Source organism: Cryptomeria japonica, chromosome 4 (genome assembly GCF_030272615.1).
Source record: "Cryptomeria japonica chromosome 4, Sugi_1.0, whole genome shotgun sequence".
Classification (NCBI taxonomy): Eukaryota; Viridiplantae; Streptophyta; class Pinopsida; order Cupressales; family Cupressaceae; genus Cryptomeria; species Cryptomeria japonica.
The window spans coordinates 126,942,552-126,962,336 of record NC_081408.1 but is presented as its reverse complement, the minus strand read 5'-3'; positions in this window follow the sequence as shown (position 1 = coordinate 126,962,336).

The following is a 19,785-nucleotide window of genomic DNA, read 5'->3' as shown; positions in this document are numbered from 1 at the left end:
ATAAGACCTGTTAGAAGCTCTAACCTATTAGGATCAACCTCACTAGTAGATTTAACACTTTGATATAGAGCTACCCTATTAGGGGATTTACAGGTTAAGACCTGTTAGGACATACCCGGTTAGGGGATTTTACTACTGCAAACTGTTAGGAAAACAACAATGAAATGATCTTCATGTTACACCTTAGTGTCTGATAAGATCCTCTTTAGAAACTCAAAACTTCAACAATACATCCATACAGAGCTTCACTAAACACCGCATAATCAAACTCTCAATATTCGCCTTGATCTCACCAACATACATATTCATACACACACCGACTTGATACCTCATCACACTTTTTATAAACATCAATTTTAGTCAGCTACAACTTTGGAACAATTTCCTAGGTTCAATGAATCTAGACATTCATGCAAGACATGCTTTACTTATGTCATTCATTGACATAAGAAATAAAAAACATGTGTCATTTTACCGATTTAAGTGACTTTATCACTACCAGTTGAGTGTTCATCAGAATGTCTGCTCTATACATCAAATCTCACTTGTCTAGCTGAATCTGCCAATGTGGTTATGAACATAGCTCCAAATACCTATCTACATCACTCCTGTGAAACCACATCATCCAAGTCTTCAAGAATCACTTGTACCAGTTTTTGGAATGCAACTCTGTTCATAGTTTACCGACTGGGGACCTAATTACCAATATTTTGCTAAACTATCTTCTGTACTGGTTAGCTTCCAAAACTTAGATGAATATGCAAGAATTGTTACCATCAATGACAACACAAGACTTAGTCATTAAACATGAATATTAATCTTTTCATCACATTCCCCAATCAAATCATTTACCGATTGCATATCATCAACAATATTTACCGGTTCAATCAAGTGCCAACACAATCAAGATGTGAATAAATTTGGTCATAAATTATTACATAAAACATACCCCAAATTTGAATATACCAATTTTTAGAAAGATCTTGGAAAAGAAAGATGATTGTTTGAATCAATTATATATGACACTAATATTGAATGTATGTGTGATATAATCATGAAATTGTCAAATTAAATTTCGTCTCTTAGAGACACATAACTACACACTTTCTAAAACTTTTAAAGTGGTACATTTTCAAGAATTTTGTTATTCTAGTAATAATAGGTTGGGAGGATAGGTTGGAAAAATAATTTGGGAGAATAGGTTTAAGTATGCCTATGATCCTAAAGATGATCAATAGTTCAAATATTAGTTGGAATGAGAACAATGGATTTTCCCTTGAAAATTTAAAAATAGAGGAACCAACAATCATTTTAACTTTGAAAAGAAAAGAAAATAGAATTCGTTTATGCATTCCTCTAACTTGCATAGTTCATATTGGAATCAAGGTATAAAGTATCTCTAATTCTTGGGTACTTAAATAAATTAAAGACTACTACTCTTCACTATTAATGATATTGTGTTTTTAGTTCAGAGTTTCAATATATATGATATTAGGCAAGGTGATGGTTAAATTTTTGGTTTGCACATAAAGTTGAAGCAACACCTTTAAATCCCTATTTGTTGACTTCTGCTCACTTAAAAGGTATTTTTTGTTAGTAATTATGTGTCAACAAGCACATATGTAAGTACATGTGCATAACATTGAAAATGCTTGTATGATGTATACAATACATTTGGGAATAGATAAATATTCTCCACATACTAGTATCATTATATAGAAAAATCACGTTGTTGATGAGCCCTAAATGACTTCAATCAGGAATTTAACTATTTCACATTTTATTTTATGAAAATTATTTTGACAAGACTAACCCTAGTAAAAAATAATTATTTTTCATCAAGAGGTTAAAGAATGATTAACACTTATTTCTTAGATATGCAATGAATCTTCTAGTGACCTAAAGTTTTCCCTAAACATTGTTTAAGTATTTTGTAGTTGGTGGAGGTGGAATCTTCAATAAGGTGATAATCGATCAACTTATATGCCTCACCTAGAGATAATGAAACCAAGAAGTTACCAAATGTAACACAAAAGACATATTTCTTAGTGTAGCATCATAAAATTATCACCCTTGAAATTTTCAACTTCATTTGGGTCTTTGTGTTGGCGAACAAATCCCTAAGCCTAATTGAAGACTTGAAACATGCTCATGTCATCAATAACTTGCTATGCACTGTCTTTTGTTGTTAGCCTATCCTAAATTAGAGCAAGAAAGGGGCGTGGCACCCCTATCCCCTAGGAAAGGGTCATGGTGCCCCTGTCCTCCTAGGACAATGATGTGGCACCCTTCTCCTAGCCCTATTTTGGGCCCCCTTTAGTCCCCCCTTACATTGGGCTTGTCAATTGTTGAACAGGAAAAGTTTATCTATGTCAGCCTAAGATGGGAAATTACCTAAACACCCCCAATTGGCAATTATATAAGGAACACTTCCCCTTCTATTTGCATTAGTTGATAAGAGAAGTTGATCATAAGAGAGGTCGATCATAAGTGAAGTTGATGATAAAGTGGATCATAAGGTGAAATCAAGTGCAAGCATTCAAGAATTCATTCAAGCATTAAGCATTTCAAGTCTCCTTTCAAGGCTAGGTGTTGCATTCAAGTGAAGGATTCAACCATTAAAGAGGAGATTTTTATAAACATTCCAGACCTCTTATTTCACATATTCGTTCAAGAAAATTCATCTTCAAAGGTATCAACATTTCAATTGCATCCCCTTCTTGAGGTGGATTTACTTAAGACATCTCCTTTTATTTACTTACACCATTTTACAACCGCTTGGTTAATTCCAAAAAAATGTTTGACCTGAAGGCGAACCCCCAATCCCAACAACATTTCCTTCTCTTTTCTATGTGTAGGTTGCAGGTGTGTGGATGTAATTGCAGGTTTAGGGTTTCATTTTTAGAGACGGAAAAACCCTTTTCAGCCTGTAGATTTTTCAGAGGACCGTGCATAACTTACATATGATCTATGCAAATTTTGCTCAGATTTGTAGGGAAGCTTCTTCTCAACATTCTACTGCTAAGTCCAGGTGCACAACTTCATCCTGCATCTCTATCTCAAGATATAATCGTTTCTTTGTCATTTTTGCACTTAGTCTCAATTTTCTTAATTCAACTAGTCTATTACAAAAGAGGGTCAATTTACTTTCCAAATTTATTGCAATTCACTTAGTATTCAATCTCTTACCATTGAGGATTGGAGCTAGTGAGTTCAACCATTCTTTTGAATGTAATGTGTGAAAAATAAAAGGGAATCCTTTGTGAAACTTTCATCCCTCTTTTGAGGGGAGGAAAACTTTGCACGTGATCTCCCCTCATCATTTTTTCACCATATTACATTTTGGTGAACCTAACGTCTTACATGCTTTACATTGAAAATTATTGCATACTTTTGATTTACAAATTTAATTTACACAAACTTCTAGTGGTTAATTCATTCAAAACCCTAGTTGCTAAAATTGAACTTGTATTTTGCAAAAAATGCTATCTGTTGTCTTAGATCTGAAAATTGCATTGCTTGTCAAATTCAATTATTTCATTGTCTTGTCAATTTGCAAATCAAATCTACAAAATTAAGTGGTTAATTGTCAAAACCATAATTTTCAAACATCAACTTGAACTTGTGAAAAAATTGGATGTACATTTAATTTTCAGATTTGTGACTATTTTCAAACTTGTCTTCTTGCCTAAAATTCAAATGTTCAATTTCTCTCCTTTTCCCAAAATTCAAAATTTCAGAATTCAGTGGTTAGGTCCTTAAACCCTAATTTTCAAATTTAATTGGATTTTGTGCAAATTTCAATCAATTTGAGCCAATTTCCATTTTCTAAATATTATTTAAGTTGGCCCTATCCATTAGGTTTGACCTTTTGCAAAATTGCAATTCAATTTCTTATCTTTTCCAAAACCCTAAGAGGGTCCTATTTTGACATTCAAACCTTAATTTCACCTATCTAGATATTGTAAAATCAATCAATTTTTAGGGTTATCTCTCAAATTGTTGTAGGTTTCATCCCTAAAAACTTTTGAAAAAGTTGGGAGGACTGTGCATAACTTAAATCTAGAAAATTGGTTGATTTTGTCGAATTTTGATCCCTCTAAAATTGAAAATACATCCCAATTTCAACATTGCAACTCTCAAAGAAACATTTAAAATTAAATGGGTAATTATAATTTTCCCTAATTTTAAGTTTGAAATTAAGTGGTATCCCATTAGGCCTAATTTTAAATTTCAATATCTTTTTTTTAATTATACATCTTTCTTCGCGATTGTGTCATTTCTTCTTTCCACAAAGTTCAAATTGTATAATAGTCATTTTCTTTAATTTTGCATTATTCAATTTGTAAAATTTGTTACCAAAATTCAAAATTCAAATTCAAATTTCAAATTTTCCGTCTAGTCCATGAGTTTTACAACTATTAGTCCTACCTATACTATCCCCATTAGACGAAGCATTAGAATTAAGGCTTCCCAAGGGTTAATTCATGAAGAGATGAAGCCTAATTTGGGTGACTTCTACAATGGGGATATTGCTAATTCTTCCCATTCTAATAATATCTCTACCTACCCAATTGATGATTCCCATGATGAGGAAGAAGATTTGACTAGAGTTTTCATAGATCAACTTTCAAAATTGGACAATCAATTTGACAATTTCCAACAATGGATGTCCCAATAATATCCTAATAGTGAATCTCTTCCATTAATTGAAGGTCTAAAATGCACGATTCAAAGTGATAAGAATGTAATTGATATATTGTGTGGTATTTCTCACATTGTTTATTCTAGTGTTATGCTTATGAAGAGTTGTGCCGAGAACCTAGGTTATTCACAACCCCCTGCACAAATCAATCACTCTATTCCTTTGACCACTTCTATGCCTAGTATTCCTAATTTCACTTCAAACATCATTGCTACTTCAACTCAAAATTTCATACCTACAACCATTAGTCATGGGGGTAATCCCTCTTCTTCATTCAATCCTCCATCTTCATCTATGCCTTCATAAAGTATTCCTATTGTCTCTCAACCAATCAATGTGACACAAGGGGAAAATTAATTCAATCATTTTACTACTCCTTTTAGTGTCCCATTTCCTACTCAATCATCACCTATGCCTAATTACTAGTGTCTCACAACCTTATTCTCAATCAATGCCTTCTTTCAATAACATCACACCACCTTATCAATCCAACATGTCTAACATAAATTCTTCAACTGAAGCAACCATTAATAACCTTTCTCAAACCGTGTCTTCATTGCAACAACAAATCACTTCAATGAGTCAATCCATGTTTAGTGTGCCCACATTTCATGTTGTGAGCCCACTTTCTCTTGATATTGTTAGAGTTGTCCCTCCTAAGCATGTTGAAGTGCCTCAATTGGGACTCCTTTAACACATGTCAAAACATTCCAAACTTTGTGTACCGACTTTGCTCATGATTAAATATTGCTTGCCAAATTGTTTACTAGAACATTAAGAGATAAGGCTTTACAATGGTATTTCTCTTTTCCTTCTTATTCTATTAATTATTTTCAACAATTATTAAATTCTTTTATTCAACAATTTCAAAACAACATAGACCCTAAAATCACTTTAACTGATTTAATGCATTGTAAACAAGGTGTTAAAGAAAAAGTGACTAATTTCATTGGTAGATACAAGCATTTGTCTTCTCAAATTTATTTTCTAGTGCCTGATAATGATATTCAAATAATTTTCATTTCTAATTTGCAAAAAGGCATTAGGGAACAACTTCTCTTTTCTAAGTTTACTTCCTTTCTGTAGTTGTGCACAACACTTCACAATTATCAACTAACCGTTAGTCAAATTGAGCAATCTATTCCTATGGCTCCAAATGATAAGGGTGAGAGTGCTTAACAACCATTTGTGAAGTTCAAACCAAACAGAAGATTCATCAAATTCAAGGACCCCATCAACAACAACAATGTGAATGTTGCAACAGGTGTGCCTCCTTTTTCTAAATTTTTCAAAAGAAAAATAATTTACTCCTTTGAATGAATATTTGTATAGAATCATGTCTCAGTTGTTACAGAGAAATGTTATCAAAGTTACTTGAATAAAACTAGTTGATCCTTCTAAAGTAACTTCACCTAGCTTTGATAATAATTCTTTTTGTCAATTTCATCATCAACCTACTCATGATACTGAAAAATATTTTGCATTAAAATATAAGATTCAAGACTTAATTGATAATAATATTATATCTTTGGTAGGTTTTAATGTGTTGTCGTCGATTTCAGCATGGCCAAAATCGTGAGACAACCCTACGAAACTGGTTCGTTTCATACCTTATGTCCTCCGGGAGAGCTTGATCGACTCCGTCAATTAGATTGTTTAGCTTCTTGCTTTTCATTTTTAGTGTTTTCTAAGGTTTTTAATGTTTGCAGTTTTACTTGCAGTTTAGACTTTAAAGGCCGAACTGCAAGGTCTTTCTTTGTAATTTCTTCTACAGATCAGACTTTAAAGTTCGATGTGCACATGTTTGGTTTTAGGCCTACAGTTCGGACTTTAAAGTCTGACCTGGAGGTAGTCTTCCTCTGCAGTTCGGACTTTAAAGTCCGAACTACAGATTGTTTGGCCGGAGAGTGCATGTTAGACTTTAAAGTACGACTTGCACAATTTTTTAGCATGCATGTCGGAGTTTAAAGTTTGACATGCACTGCGTGTTAGTCATTAATGCAACATTTATTGTTAATTATGGGGTTTTATTTAATTGATTTTGTGTTTCTTTTTCTTCATTGTTGCTTGTGTTTTCCTCTTCTCCGTGTGTCCTCCTCCATTTTCGCTTGCCCCAACTCGGATTTGATTGCATCACCTTTGGATTTTTCGATCATTGTGGCGAAGAAGGTAGGGTTATGCATTTTCTTTTTAGGTTTTTCCTTCTTGTTTGTTTGTTTTTTCCTTTTTCCACCTTTTTTTTCTTTTTTCTATTTTGTTTGTTTGCTTGATGTGTCAAGAGGGCAATCAGAATTTAAACTCCGATTGCCCTCCTCATCTTCTCCTTCTCCAGCCTGCATAACGGGGTTTGAAACCTGATCTGCAGCTGAATGGAGACTTCTCTACATATCGGACTTTAAAGTCCGATATACAAGATGATAATCTTTGCATATTGGAGTTTAATGTCTGATATGCAAAGAAGTGAGGAATTTGATTGACACGTCGGACTTTAAAGTCTGACATGTCAATCAAGTGGTTTTTCCCCTGATCTGTACATCAGACTTTAAAGTCCGATGTGCTGGTTTTTCCATATGGTTTTACCCTTGTACATCAAACTTTAAAGTCTAATGTGCTGTTGATCTTCCCCAGATTGCACATCTGACTTTGAAGTCTAATGTGCTAATAAACTTACCTCAAATTTTCACATCGGACTTTAAAGTTCGAGGTGCCAATCAAGATGTTTATCTTTACACATCAGGAGGGTGATCAGGAGGATGAGGATTTTCAAGATGGAAATCTAAGTATGGGCATGGAGCAGTCAGAGGCTACTGAACAGTTTTTCACACTAACCAATTTCTCCAATTTGGATGATTTTCCTTCATCCACCATTCAATATATGATGCTAGATTTTAATGAAGCCTTGAAAGGGGCACTTGAAGAGCAATCTATAGTGAACTTACCTATTACTACAATCATAACAGAAATTCCACCGTTGGTAAGTTCTAAAGTTGCATCCACGACACCTTCAATCCTCCTATCAGTAACTGAAGAGGTGTCAGCAACAACAAATATCACAACATTGACAAGTGTTCCACTAGATACTTCAACATTGGTGTGATCAATAATACTCATAACGGCTCTGAGCTCTAGTCAGCCTACACTTGAAGCTTTAATTGAAAATCAACAAGGAGCTACTACTCCATCGACCAATCTAGAATTACCCCCTTGGATGGAAGTAGTGGCCCCTAAGAGGAAAAAACAAGTAATTTCTCCATATGAGTTTGAATTTGAGTGGTTGGTTCCTCCAAAGCCTAAGGGAACAAAGAAGCCAAAGACAGTATCTTGAGTGTTAGTAGACCCAACTTCTAAGAGAAAGTATGCTGAGGTCATGGTGTTATCGTCAGATAAGGAAAAAGGCAATATATGATCTGAGGACTATACCATGTAGATCGTAGAGCTTGGGGTGGAAACACATGAAAGTGTTAAATTGGATTCTCAGACAACCTTTGATTCTTTGTTGAGAAGATTAGACCAGGAGAGGGACAAGAAAAATGAATTAAAGTAGAAGTGTGAACAACTGACCAATGTTCTTCTGAAGGTCACACAATCTTCTCAAGAAATTGAGCCCATAGGATCCTCAATGGACGCCGAAGCTCTAAAGAAGAATGAACAGGTAGGAGCTAAAGGCTAAGTGATGGATGAGTGGATTTCATGGCTAAGGTCAGAAGGTTCTCATCTTCTAAGTTCAACAGTGGGACTATTGGCGGATTTTGAAGTAATCTAGAGTCAGATGCAAGGACTCAAAACTTCATTATAACAGGAGATTGAGGAAGTTGAGAAAAGTACTACCTTTTGGAGCAAAATGGAGGACTTCAGGATAGATGTCCTTGTTGAAAATAAGGTAATTCCTACAAGGGAGAAGTACATCCAGATCTTGTCATTATTGTCTCATAAGAAAGAGACAATAAAGTTGATGATTGTGGAGCTAGACCAGGAAAAGAAAGAAGGTGATGATGAGATTGATCTCATTTTTGCCAAAGTTGCTGATCTTCCTTGTTACTTATATGATGGCGATCAAAATCTCATTACTCGAAAAGCTATCACACAATAATTCCTTGCCTTAATAGATCACTGCATGGGACATGATTTCTCACTTGATACATTTGATAAGCTATTGGAGATCCAGGTCATTTTTGAAGTCCTTGCATCCATGCTGAAGGACGGGCAAAAGAAACAGGTAAACATTGAAGATGCAATTTCTCGCGTTCGAGTGATCACAAGTTCCACCCCAATGCTAGATGAAGTAGAGATGAAATCCATCCTGACCAAGTTCAAAGATTTCCAGAAATCAGGAGAGGAGAAAGATGAATAAAACGTCCCCTTTTTGGCTTTTTTCTTTGTTACATAGTTGCATCATTAGATGCTGCTAGTTTTCTTGCAGCTGTACATTTTCCTTTTGTTGTAGTTGTAGTAAAGTAGGATTGTGTAGTTGAATAAGTCAACTGTGCCCACATTTTTCTCCTTTCTTTTCCTATTTAAGGAGGACCTCATTTGTAAATATTTATCTTTTTCATGCTTAGCAAATCTCTATAGAATTTTTATCTCAACTAAGACTTTGGGCTTTTGTTGTGAAAATTATATCAAGCAAATAAAGAAAACAATTTTGTTGATCTCAAACTTTGTGTTGTGTCAAGAAAATTGTTTATATGATTTAATGTTCTTATGTCCATTAATTATATATGCTCTTTACTTCTTTGATATTGAAGATATTGTTATTTGGGTTAAAGGGCTCCTGAATCGTGCAAGTAGACTATGTGCTCCTATCATATTTGGGAAATATTCTGATAAATTAAGTAATTAGTGGTAGGATTTGTATTGCTGCAGTTACTTTTAGTTTAAATAATGAGAAATTCATACTTGAAGACTTTGAGCTACGAGTTAAATTTATAACTTTTTGTAATAATCAGTTTGACTTAAGATTACATTCAAGAGAGACTTTGTGCTACTTGACTATAAGTTTTAGTGTAGTTTGTTAGATTCATTGTTCTTTTCTTTAAGTATCTAAAGAGGTAGAAAAATTGTAACAAGGTGAAGGCAGAATACATAGACTCTGAAAAAAGAGAGTTATATGCCCAACACCAACCCACAGATTTTGATTTTTTATTAATTAGAGAAGAAATTTCAAAGGGAACCTCCCCTTGACGAGAGGAGAGATTAATTTCTCAACATAGTTGTGTGTGAATTATATATTTTGTCATTAGTACGCTGGTGACAAAATATTCACCCAATAGAATGATAAGGGAAACAAATTAGTAGCTCCTCCTAATCAAAATTTTATAATTTTTACTAATCCTTTACCCTCTCCTAACTCTAACATGATTGAGACTAAACACACTTCTTTCTCTCCCATTGATTTTACTTTTACAACTGAAAATATGGTTAATTTGGTAGAGAAACAAGAAACACCTAAGGATCCATGTATCACATTTGATCCTAGTGATACCATTAAGGGACTTGATGGCCCTTTATGCATAGTTGTGAAGATCCAAGGTAAACCTTGTCATGGTGTGCTTATTGATCCATCTTGTATGGTTAATGTCATCACTGAAGAATATCTTTATACTTTACATTTGCATCAACCAATCCGCGATGATACTAATGTGGTTGTTAAGTTATTTGATATATTTTCTTACTGTTGGTTCTATCACACTTCCTATTAAGGTTCATACTAAATCTATAGATGTCAACTTTGTTATCATTCCTTCATCTGAACAATTCTGTGTGAAGTTAGGCTACCTTGGATATCTTCCACGAAGGCTATTGCTTCTCCAATCCATGTGTTTAAAATTTCCCCACAATGGAGAAATCATAATTGTTAACCAAAACTTATTTTGACCAACCGAAAGAAACCCAAGTGTTCCTATTGATTACTTTTGGCCTTAACAATTTGAATCTCTTCTCATTCAATCTTATAAAAAATGGAAGAAAGATGTGATCTTATCCTCAATCCAACCTAAAACTCCAAAACTTAATATTCCCATCATTCTTGAAGATGAAGTTCTTCCCCTAACAGATAGAACTAATCTTCCTCCTATAAGGAATATTTATAACCTATTCCTATGGATGAAACCATGCCTTCTCCTAAGAAGAAAAAGTATATTCCTCCTGGTTAGACCTATACCTCCTCCTCATGATGGACCTGGTCTCCCTCTTACACCAAACATTCCTTCTTTATATGACGCAATTCCACCTCCTTCCTCTTATAGAGAGAAGCGACCTGCCTCTCCTCTTGTCCAACCTACAAGACCTCAACCTAACCCTCCAACTACCAAAGATGAGAACATTTCTCTTTCAACAAATATACCTTAGTCTTATCAGCCTTCCACTAAGACTAGACAAAATCGTTGTGCAAGAGAATGCCAAAGAAAATATTGTGCTAGAGCTCATGAAGTTGTTCCTCAAACTATTCAATCTCCCAAAACACCAATAGTTGACATGATTCCATTTTATCCTATGCAAGATGTTGAACCTAGCTCTCCCAATCATAAGTTGCAAAAAACATGTGATGGCTTTATGTGTATTCATGTTAGAGCTCCCCTTTTATAAATATGAAGAAGAAACGACTGAAAATGTTATTCATGATGGCAATACAACTCCTAATGCTTCTGATAATGAATATGAGTATGTTGATGTTGACAAACATTTATCTACGAAATTTTCAAAAGCCTTAATCCTTGATCCTACAAATGAACAAAGTGACTTAGCACATGAGCATAGTCCTTGTTTGGATATTATGATAGCTCCATCTGCTGTGGTCAATGTCGCTCCTTTGGTGTGTTTCCCACCTTCCAAAAATAATGATCAACAAGATTGGGAGGTGGATGTCATGCTATACTAGCTACATTAGTATTGTAGGTCCTCTACCTCTCTCTTTTCTTTCTCTTTTGTGACCATTCTTCTCTGTATATCCTTATTATTCAATTGTTTTCCCTAGTGATGTCTACTTGAGGACAATGTAAAGCATTGAGATCTCTTTTGGTCTCTTTCATGTTGACTCAAAAGATACATATGTTCCCTTTCTTCCAATGTGGTTTCCTTTCTTTGGGGAATAAGGACTACTCTATATTTATACATGATATACATGAGTTATCATACAATATACTGACCCTGATGAAAGAGAAGCCACCTCATACTTTGTGTTTTGTGTTCATTATCCTTGGGTTTATTCCTCAATTGGGGGCTAAATCCTTGTGATAACATGCTCCCTCTCTTTCTCTCTTTGAGGTGTATCCTACCATAAAGAAATCACTATCAATAAGGTGTGCACAATCTCTTTAACGTTGGTGCATATACTTAGCTTATATTTTCCTTCTTGATACTTGGAGTTAATTAACAAACTTTAACTTTGCTAGGTAATTTTTCTGGTATCCTTTCTTTTCATGACTCATAGCGAGGGGAACTTTACTACTTGTAGTTATAGTTCTCCCTCTTGATCTTCCCTTTTACTTTGTCAATTGAAGTTGTAAGATCCTTAGTCCATTAGGGGCTTGGTGTATCTTTCCTCCTTGACATGGTGAAATTCTTTCAGTCTTGTCTACTTGTACTTTACCGGTAGTATTGGCATACGCTTATACCCCTGCTAAAGTGGGGGATGAATATAGTGCCATAAAATTGCAACCCTTGCAATTCTCAACTGCATTTGGGTCTTTGCATTAGTGGACAAATCCCTAAGCTTTATCAAAGACCTGAAACATGCTCATGTCATCAATAACTTACTATGCACTGCCTTTTGTTGCTTCATGTCTTAAATAAAGGCAGGACAAGGTTGTGGCACCCCTGTCCTCCTAGGATAGGGGAATCGCAACCTTTTCCTAGCCCTATTTTGGCCCCCCTTTGGTCCCCCCTTACATTGGGCTTGCCAATTGTTGAGAGGGAAAAGTTTCTCTATGTCGGTCTAAGATGAGAAATTACCTAAACACACCTAATTAGCAAGTATATAAGGAAAACTTATCCTCCTATTTTCATAAATTGATAAGTGAAGTCGATCTTAAGTGAAGTTGATCATAAGCGAAATTGATAATAAAGTGGATCATAAGGCAAAATCAAGGGCAAGAATTCAAGAATTTATTCAAACATTGAGCATTTCAATTCTCCTTTCAAGGCTAGGTGTTCCATTCAAGTCAAGGATTCAACCATTGTAGAGGAGATTTCTATCAACATTCAAGACATCCTATTTCACATATCCATTCAAGAAAATTCATCTACAAAGGTATCAAGATTTCAATTACATCCCCTTCTTGAGGTGGATTTACTTCAAACATTTTCTTTCATTTACTTGCAGCATTTTACAACCACTTGGTTAATTCCAAAATGGGGTTTGACCTAAAGGCAAACCCCCAATCCCAACAACATTTTCCTCTCTTTTCTATGTGTAGTGTGCGAATTTGCCAAGATCTAGAGGCAATGGAAAGTACAAATAAAAGAGAACAAAATAGATGAAAGGAATAAACTGTATTCTATCAAGAAGAAAATACTGATCAACTAGATCATCAATCGTTGTTACATATAATGAATATGAGCCTGCTTATATAGGCAAGGCTATATGGATATGTGAGCACACAAACATGACATGTGGCTCAATAAGAGAAAAGGGTAGGTAGAAAATAGGTGTGGTAGGTAGGAGAAATAATATAATATTTCACAAGAGGTGGATCACCCACTGAATTTGGAATGTAACAACAAGATAAGACCACAAAAGGTGGAAATTCTCCTACACAAACTATCCCAATGTGGCACAAACACCCAAGTGTCTCATACCAAAACTACTATGAAATGCATTTCCTAATTAAACTTAAGTAAGGTGTAATAATATCCAATATGAATAATTAATTACACCAACACCCCCCCTTAAGTGCAACTTAGGGGAATGTACTTAAGTCTACAATGCAAATAAGAAATGCAAGATGGGTCCTGGCTACATGGCCATGTTAGGTACCCATGTACAAATACAAATGCATGCAAACCAATTCAATTAAATCTCTCACAAAGTAGGGAAAGAGAGAAAAATCCAATGGGAAAAAACCCTCTCCCAAAAGAGAGATGAATATTAGATACACAAAACTCTCATATAAGTATGTCAAGGAAAAATTCCCATGTGAGGAAAAGGTCCCCCCTATATGAGAGAAGAAGAAGAGAGGCTAGGTAACCCCCCTCAATTTAGAATCAACACCAATGATATAATCTCGATGATGTATGAAGAAATTTCTCCATGAACGTCGAACAACATTCCTCCCCTTAGGAAGAAACAAAACCAAAGGTGTATCCATGAAGTCTTCCCAATCATGAATGGAAGAAGTAGGAAAAAAACTCATGATGAAAGGAATCTCTGAAAAACTGCTCAAGTGTCCCCATGTTGATGCTGAAAGGTACCCCCTCCAAAGGTGGTAAACTACTCCACACTACTGAAAAAGGAACTCCAAGATCTAGTGGAGATGATTGTAGAACAATATCCAAAGACTCACATGTCTCCTCAAAAGATAAAGAGACCTCCTCCAATTTCTGGACAAAAGTATCCACAATCATGTCAACCTCTAAAGAATTATCATGTAGAGAATGCACAAGAGGGTCAGAGTGTTCCCTTGCAACAATCAAAGAAGGATCATCTTCATTAAAGAGAAGATGAATAACATCAATGATGTCTCACAAATATGCAATGTAGGACTCCACAAACAAACCTGCAATGTCTGTCAAGTAGGCATCCCAATCAACTAAAGTTGGAAGACATATAATATCATGTTGTATTGAATCACAAGAAGGAAAAATTGTCGCACTAACTGCATCATCACATGCAATATGTGGTATGATATCAATAGGAGGAGATGAAATACAAGGCTGAAGAATGAGGTTAGATGTGAGAATCCCCAAGTTCAAGCACCCAAAGTTCTCCTCAAGATCCGAATCATCAACATAGGAAGAATCAACCTCATCAATAGGACCAAAATGTGAAAAGGAGTACAACCAAGATGCATGATCAACCACCCCTATCGCAATATAGCTCTAGTCTCCAAGTCTCTAATGATAACTGAATCTGGTGAACTCCATAGTTTTCCTAGTTGCCGCATGTGTGATTTGATAGATGGAAAGAAGACTATTTGTCAAGTGGGGTGCACACAACACATCATTGAAGGAGTTATCACCAATGACAATAGATCCTTTCCCAATCACATCCATGCATGTATGATTTCCCATCAAAATTTGTGGCATGTGGCAAGGCTCAAATATAGAAAACATAGATTGAGAAGATGCCATATGATGAGAAGCCCCTGAATCTAGAAGCCATCTCCCTGAATCATGACTTGTAGTAGCACAAAGAGCTTGTCCATTTCCTTTATCTGTCCCAAAAGAGTGATCCTTTCCTTTATCTTTATCCTTAGAAGCCAAAGTAGACATTCTAGAAGGTAGGTTGATTTTGTTCTTCTAAAAAAGATTCTTCAACTCATCAATATCTTTCTTGTAACAATGATGTTCATCATGTACCAACTTCTTGCAATATGTACAAAAAAGATTGTCCTTATATGATTTCCTCTTAGGTGAGAATGAAGAATCACCTTGTTGTGGAGAGGAGGATTGTGCTCCATCTTGTTGTGGTTTTGACTTAGGTTGCTTTTGATTCTTGCCTTTTCCTTGATTTCTTTGATTCCTTTTATTAGCCACCAATGCTTGTGACTTTGAAGATTTGAAAATCCAAATCTTATTCAACTTAGATTGCTCAAGTATCAACATCTCCATGAATGAATCAAATGAAGGAGAAGTGTATGAAGAACCTTGAGCTAACCTATGGGTGTGAAAGCTAGATACAAAGGTTGCATACTTTGATGGCAGCTTGTCCAACAAGTTGTAAACCAATTGAGCATCCTTTTTTTCAATTCTACAATCCTTTAGCTTTTCTCTTAGACCAATTGCTTTTGTGACATAATCTTGGATTTTATCAAAATCCTTGGGATCTAATGTTGTGAGTTTACTATCAAGCTTGTAGCCCTTAATCTCATCAATTTGGCCATACAATTTCTCATAAATATTCCAAGCCTCTTTAATTGTTGTACACTTATAAATGTAAAAAATGAGGTCATCTAATACATAATTTCTAAGAGTTCCAAGTGCCATAGCATTCTTAGTGAGCCATTCAATTTGAGCATTAGGATGGAGTGGTGCTATAATAGTTCCATTTACATAATGATTGATTCCTTTTTTCCATTATTTTACTCCATGCCTTTATCTTCCATGATGAATATTTATGAGGAGTTAAAAGTGGAAATTTGAGAGAATCCATAACACCAAAATGAAAAAACACAAGATAGAGAGAGGCACAATCACACAAGACACACCCCCCGCCCAAAAAAAAAATTCACTCAATCAAGAAACCTCCCCCAAAATGGTGAATTGACACTTTATACTTAGTGCATATACAATGGGCCACTTGCAAAACAAAGAAAGGTGGACTTCTAATTTCAATTTTACAACTACCTCAAATAGGCTATAAGAGACTTCATCAAATACTGCAAGTGATCTAAACTAAGATCCAAGCAAAATACAAGTACTAAATAGGTCAAAAATGACCAAATACTGAAAGAACAATTTCTACTCAAAATCACTGCAAACTAATGGTACATTATGAAAGTAGATGAAAAAATTACGTGCTTTAAAAAAAAACAGCACCTGAAAAGGAGTCCATATGAGCCCCAACGAAGCCTCCAAAGTTGTAAAAATTGGGATTTCACGATTTCAAAAACAATTATATCCAGAAATCAGAAAAATCCTGCACCACTGTACAAATCATTAAATTTTACCCCAAAACAAAAAACATTTCTTGAAAAAAGGAGTTCGGATGAGTGAGATATCAATATTTGAAAATTGCTTGCAAAATTATAATTTTTGGAAAATTTCCATCGCAACTTCAAACTTCAAATACCTCTAGATTTGGCCTCCAAAGTTTGATGTGGATGAAACAAAAGACAAAAATGACTTTCTTGGATGACCTCAATCTAATGGTGACCTTATATTTGACCCATCAAGCTTCAATAAAAACCTTCAATAGAAAGCTCCAAAATACACAACCCCAAATAACATCAAATTTCTCTTAATTGGCAAACCAATGACACTCTAATGGCTCTGATACCATGTGAGAATTTGTCAAGATCTAGAGGCAATGGAAAGCACAAATAAGAGAAAAAAAAAGAGATGATAGGAATAAACTGTATTCTATCAAGAAGAAAATACTGATCAACTGGATCATCAATCGTTGTTACATAGAATGAATATGAGCCTAATTATATAGGCAAGGCTATATGGATATGTAAGCACACAAACATGACATGTGGCTCAATAAGAAACAAGGGTAGGTAGGAAATAGGTGTGTTAGGTAGGAGAAACAATCTAATATTACACAAGAGGTGGATAACCCACTTAATGTGGAATGTAACAATAAAATAAGATCATAAAAGGTGGAAATTCTCCTACACACACTATCCCAATGTGGCACAAAAACCCAAGTGTCTCATACCCAAACTACTATGAAATGCATTTCCTAAGTAAACTTAAGTAAGGTGTAATGATATTTAACATGAATAATTAATTACACCAACATGTAGGTTGTAGTTGCATGACTGTAATTGCAGGTTTAGGCTTCATTTTCATAGATAGAAAAACCATTTTCAGTGTGCGGATTTTTCGGAGGACCGCACATAATCAGTGAAAATTTTAGTGGCTAATATTCGCCAATTGGCTATTTTTTGAAATTTGGGAATCAAGATTTGGCTAATAAGTTCAACTTTTGAGGTGACTCGAATCGCTACATTTTTACAAATTTTTAATTTAGTGTTATTTAAATCACCAAAGAATTTAATTTTTTAGTTTTTTTTTTAACTCATATTCGCCATAATATTCAATACATGATTTGATCATATTCGCCAACATTTTATAATTTATTGTAGAAATATAAATTAATTCACCAATACTATATCATAATTATTAGTTAATTTAGGGTTATATCAACAATCTTTAGTTGCCACCATTGATTTAAAATAATCTAATGACCTTCATTCTATTCTACGAGGTAAATTTTACCTACAAGTTGTAATGACGTCAATGAAAATCAATTGTCTAAAAGCAATTTTTGGCCTCATGAGTATTACAAATTGTTGGTACATTTTATCTCACAAAATACAAAGAGGGCTATTAGATTATTTTATGTTAATGGTAGAAACTAAATAAAGAAGATTCTACCCTTTAAACTCATTAATGTTTCCCACCTTTAGGCCTTTACGTTTCTATAGAAAACTATTTTTTTTAAATGAAAGGATTTACAATAGTAGTTAATGCATCCTCTTATTATTTGCTAATATTCACCAATATTTTCTACCCAATAAAATTAATATTTTTCTTTTAAAAAAAGAAAGAATCGCTAATTAAAATAATTATTATGTTTTAAAAAATTAAATATTTGCCAAGATTTTATACAATTTTTTGAGAGGGGGTTTCTTAAAGTTATCATTACACACGATCCCTATAACTTTTGCTCAGATTTGCAAGGAAACTTTGTCTCGACATTCTACTGCTAATTTTAGGTGCACAACTTCATCTCACATATTTATCTCAAGATATAATCGTTTCTTTGTCATTTATGCACTTAGTCTCAATTTTCTTAATTCAACTAGTCTATTAAAAAAGAGGGTCAATTCACTTTCCAAATTTACTTTAATTCATTTAGTATTCAACTTCTTACCATTGAGGATTGGATCTAGTGAATTCAACCCCTCTTTTGACTATAATGTGTGAAAAACTTAAGGGAATCCTTTGTGAAACTTTCATCCCTCTTTTGAGGGGAGTAAAGATTTCCACTTGATCTCCCCTCATCATTTTTTCACCATATTACACTTAGATTAAGCCATACTTTATATTTCCTAAAATTCTCAAAAAGTCACTCAAGGATTTGTGGGTGACCCTATCTTGGTTTTAACCTAGTTAGAAGATAATCTACATACTCTTTCATGATATCATGGAACATATCAGGAAATATAACTATTTTTTCTCATTTATAAGTGGCCCTTATATTTTTATGCCCAAATTCTATGATTAGATGGTTCTAAATGAGTGGTAAAAGTGAATTTGTGGTGATATTTGGGTGTAAGTTGAATCATATTATATCTTAAAAATAAGCGTATAGGGGATAATATCCCATGCCCTAATATGAGGTTCACAATCATGTCTATCTATTATCCTTAGTATATGTATTGTTGATATTTTTAAATAGTATATAAATTCCAATTCCTTTTGATTTGTTATTGATAGGGACAATATTAAAGATCCATCCTAGATAATCAATTGTTCATATAAATTCAACCTCCAACAATTTCTTAATTCTCCTTTTAAATTTGGATTCACTACTAGATGGTGTACAATAAATGAAGTACCTAGAATAAACACATCTACATAAGACCAAGTGAAGTTGTGTATAATCCCGTTGGTGATATTTATGGTGTTATTCTATTATTATACTAGCATGTTGGATGCAATATATGTAGTTTTTTATATTATTGTTAGTCTTCAAGTAGACCTCTTATTATTCTCCAACTAGGATTGTTTATTGATCATGTTACTATGAAGATTGTGAAGGAAGGCTTATCTATTGATGTGTTAGAAAGATTCTCATTAATAGACATGTCATCAAATTTGTTCTATTATTACTAAAAAAATAATTTTTTTATTTTTCAACAATTAACTTTAGACCTCTATATTCATTGGATGGTTTATTCTAAGTTTGGATGATTCAAATATTGATAAAAAGGTTGACACCAATTAGTTGTAATTTAGCACCCATTGAGATTATAAAATGTTAAAAGAGGAGTAAATAGATTCAAATATTTCAATCGAATACAAGAGAGGATAAAAATTATGTCAAGTTCACAAGAAGTGATCATTAAAAAACGTGTGCATATAAACTAATCATATGAAATCTTAAATACCTATATATTATTGAATATTCTATTGTGTCTTCCATTGATAATTTCTATTACATGACTTAAAATTATAATTTTTGTTTAATA